Genomic DNA, 4,747 nt, shown 5'->3' with positions numbered 1-4,747 from the left:
GAAAGAGGGTGGCGACTCTTCAAGAGGCCTTGATTGAAGCGAAAGCCTATATACAGGCGACTGATCTTTGTACGGTAAAACAGTCGGACGGGAAAAGGTTCGACAAAAGAGAAGGGCGACAGAAGAAGTCGTCCAACAAAGACGAGAAAAGAAAAGAGGTCTGGGCGGCTGATTCCTCTAAACAGCCGGCCCAGAAAAAGAAAAAAGAATTCAAACCATACTCCCCAAAGTATGCGTTTAACAAGGATAACCAGTTTATCCTAAAAGAAATCAAGGGACGGATCTCAATTGAGAAGCCGGTCCCCATGAAGGGTTCTGCAAACAACCGGAACCAGGAAAAATTTTGTGCTTATCATGAAGATGTTGGTCATCACACCAATGACTGCATCAGTCTCATGCGGTATCTGGACCGCCTGGCTGAGCAAGGTGATCTTGACACTTATGTCAAGAAATCTACGAAGAACACTTCCTCAAAAAAGCAGTCGGCCAAAAAAGAATCAACAGGCCGACAGCTCCGATACAGATGATGCAGTCGTCTACACCATTGCAGGCGGCTTCTTAGGAGGCGGCCCCATTATTAGGGGAAACAAAGACAATATCAGGCGGTTAGATGTAAATTCCGTTCACCAAGAACGGCCGTCCAAATATTCATTTCCTGAGATTGTCATCACTGAAGAAGATCTAGGAGGGTTAAGAGGGCCGCATGACGACCCTATCGTTATTGAATGTAAAGTAGCCAACCAGAGAGTTGGCCGAATCCTCATAGATACCGGAAGCTCCTCAGATCTCATCAGTAGCAAATGTCTGTCGAAACTAAAATATCAGACTGATTGCATACATCCGGCCTCCCACCCTTTAGTAGGGTTTGGAGGAGGAGTCGTCCACCCACTGGGACAAGTGGATTTACCCATCCGCCTGGGCGAAAAAGGGGAAGGACGACACATGGTAGTCCGGTTCCTGGTAGTAGAAGAACTCTCGGCCTACAACATGATTCTAGGACGACCAACCCTGAATAATTCCAAGGCTGTTATAATCCCATCTCTTATGTTGCTCAAGTTTGAGAGGGATAATGGGACAGTCGGGTCCCTAAGGGGAGATCAGAGGATGGCCCGAGAGTGCTATCTCTCGGATGTCAATCCCACTGTTAAAGCCACTGGGTCGAGTGGTGGAAAAATAGACCTTGACAATGTCAAGGAGAGTGCGCCTGTTCAAAAAGCAGGCGGCAAGAAGAGAAAAGCATCCCAGACAGGGGCCGCAAGAAAAGACAGAAAATAGCAATCATTGGCAGAGGAGCGGTCGGATGAATTCCGCCCTCAGCCGGCTGGTGAGCATTCGGACCTGATCCTAGACGACTCACGTCCTGACCGAACAGTCAAAGTTGGGACGACTGCTCTGAGAGTCCTAGGTGACGACTTTCACAAACTATTGAAAGAATACAAGGACATCTTTGCATTCGAAGTCCATGAAATGCCAGGCATTAGTCCTGATCTGGCGGTACATAAACTGGCTGTGGATCCGAAAAAGAAGCCGGTACGGCAGAAGAAGCGGAACCATGGCGAAGAAAGAAGTCAGGCGGCAGCCGCCGAAGTTAAAAAATTACTTGATGCAGGGTTCATTCGGCAATGCTACTTCCCAGACTGGGTTGCAAATGTGGTGCTTGTTAAAAAGTCGAATGGCACCTGGCGAATGTGTGTAGACTACACAGACTTAAACAAGGCGTGCCCCAAAGACAGTTACCCTCTGCCTAAAATTGATAACCTGGTCGACTCAACAGCTGGCCATGCTTTGATGAGCTTTATGGACGCCTACTCTGGTTTCCATCAAATTCCTTTATGGAAGAAAGATCAGGAGAAGACGGCCTTCGTCACTGATCAGGGATTATACTGTTACACGGTCATGCCGTTTGGTCTTAAGAATGCCCCGGCTACCTTCCAGCGAATGATAAACACTGTGTTCTTTGATCAGATTGGGAGAAACGTCGAGGCATACATTGATGATATGATTGTCAAGACTAAACTTCAGAAAGATCATCTGTCGGACCTCCGAGAAACTTTCGCCACACTCAGGCGGAACCATGTCATGCTCAATCCCAAGAAATGTGTCTTTGGAGTTGAGTGTGGGAAATTTCTTGGATTCCTTATCAATCAGAGAGGAATAGAGGCGAACCCTGAGAAGGTGCAGGCGGTCATTGACATGCAGTCGCCTCGTACCATCCGAGAGGTTCAGAAGTTAACAGGTTGTCTGGCGGCCTTGGGAAGATTTCTAAGCCGATCAGGCGACAAATGCCTATACTTTTTCCAGGCAATTAAGAAAAAGGCAAGGTTTGAATGGGGGTCGGATGCTGAGGCCGCCTTCCAGAAATTGAAAGTTCACTTGCATTCCTTGCCGAGGCTGGTCAGCCCTTTGCCCAAAGAAGTACTCTACATGTACCTGGCCGTCTCTAATCATGCGTTAAGCGCTGTTCTCCTTGCTGAAAGAGACGGTTGTCAGCTCCCGGTCTACTTTGTCAGTCACGTACTGAAAAATGCCGAGTTGAGGTATCCCTTAGTGGAGAAATTTGGTCTTGCACTCTTCATGGCTGTTAAAAAATTGAAGCCCTACTTTTTGGCACATGCAGTCGTCGTGTATACAGACCAACCTATCAAGCGGCCACTGACCATCATGGAGTCGTCACGCCAAATGATCAAATGGGCCATAGAAATTCAGAGCCTCGAAGTTACTTTCGAGCCTAGAAAAGCAGTGAAGGGGCAAGCCTTTGCTGACTTTATTGTTGAGATGACTCGTCCCCCTGACTCTCAAGTTCCAGACCAAGTCTGGAAGGTATATGTGGACGGAAGCTCTACTTCAAATGGCTGTGGAGCAGGCGTCATATGTCAGTCGCCGGAGGGCGACAGGTACGAGTATGCTCTACGCTTTAGTTTTCAGGCCTCAAACAATGAGGCAGAATATGAAGCTTTACTAGCCGAAATCCGCATGTGCAAGGCGGCAGGGGCAAGAAAAATAGACGCTTGTTCCGATTCACAATTGATAGTGAGTCAGTTTAATGGCGAATATGAAGCAACCCATCCGGCCATGATCAAGTATTTACAGGAGGTCCGACAAGCAGTCGGCCCCCTTGAGGATTTCCATCTGATCCAAGTGCCGAGATCAGAAAACAACCAGGCGGATGCACTATCAAAATTAGCATCATCCTCCTCCTCTGATACTCCTCGAACTGTTTTTTGGGAAGTAATGGAGAAGAGAAGCATCGAAGAAGACCCTATTGGAATCCTAGACAGAAGCTCAACCTGGATGGATCCAATCAGGGCATATCTGACAAACGGTACCCTGCCGGATGATCATCAACAGGCGGCAGCACTGAAAAAACGAGCCGCCAGTTTTGAAATAATAAAGGGAGAACTTCACAAAAGGGGGTACCTTCAACCCTTCTTAAAGTGTGTTACTCCAGAGAAGGGACGAGAGATACTAGACGATCTTCACTCTGGTTACTGTGCTTCTCATATAGGCGGTAGGACGCTTGCTCAACGGGCAAGGCGGCAGGGCTACTTTTGGCCTACTTTAGAAGCAGATGCAATGGAGATGGTGAAAAAATGTGACAAGTGCCAAAGGTTTGGCAAGCTAATTCACCGTCCGGCTACTGACCTCACTGCCATTCATAGCCCACTACCGTTTGCTAAGTGGGGCATGGATATTCTGGGTCCATATACGCCTGCTACAGGCGGAAGGAGGTACATACTTGTTGCCATCGACTACTTCACTAAATGGGTAGAGGCGGAGGCTGTAAAGGGAATCAAGACGAAGGATGTAATTTCATTCATTTGGAAAAATGTCATCACTCGGTTCGGGGTTCCCATGTCTATGGTTTTTGATAATGGTCCCCAATTTGAGACGCCTGTTCTCAAAAGCTGGTTGGGTGACCAAGGAATTGCACCCTACTTTGCATCTGTCGGCCGTCCACAAGCAAACGGCCAGGTAGAAGCCTTTAATAAAATCATCTCAGACGGTCTCAAGAAAAAGATTGAACGAGCAGGCGGCCTATGGGCGGATGAATTACCACATGTTCTCTGGGCCATTAGGACGACTGAAAAAGGGGCGACTGGAGAAACTCCATTCCTCCTAACTTATGGTGCGGAAGCTGTTCTTCCAATAGAACACTACCAGCCGACTCTTTGAGTAATGCTATATGACGAAGAGGCAAACTGGGAAGCCATGCGCCTGGCATTAAACTCACTTCCTGAAAGGAGGGGCAATGCTGTCTTGGGCCATGAACTTTACCGCCTGAGAATGACTAGATCATACAACAAAAAAGTACACAGGCGTCCACTCAAAGTGGGGGACTTTGTACTTAGAAAAATGGAAGCAGTTGGTAGGGCTAATGAGTCTGGCAAACTAACTCCCAACTGGGAAGGACCCTACCGAATCTGTGAAGAGGTCAGGGACGGTACCTACCGGCTGGAAACACCAGACGGACAACCGTTGCCTCGAACTTGGAATGTAGATAATCTTAAGAAATATTTCTTTTGAATGATGTAAATAATCAAGGGCTACTTAATAAAAGTTTGCACTTAATATTCAATTTTGTACTAAGAGGGGCACGCCTACTAACAAATAGTCGGCTACTCTCCATGTTTAAATTCTTACTTAAGAGGGGCATGCCGTCTGTACCTTTACAGTCGGCTACTCTCCATTGAGTATTTTACTCTCTTCAGAGGGGCATGCCGTCTGTACCTTTACAGTCGGCTACTCT

The sequence above is a fragment of the Chenopodium quinoa genome, unplaced genomic scaffold (genome assembly GCF_001683475.1).
Source record: "Chenopodium quinoa cultivar QQ74 unplaced genomic scaffold, ASM168347v1, whole genome shotgun sequence".
NCBI classification, from domain to species: domain Eukaryota; kingdom Viridiplantae; phylum Streptophyta; class Magnoliopsida; order Caryophyllales; family Amaranthaceae; genus Chenopodium; species Chenopodium quinoa.
This window is presented reverse-complemented; position numbering follows the sequence as displayed.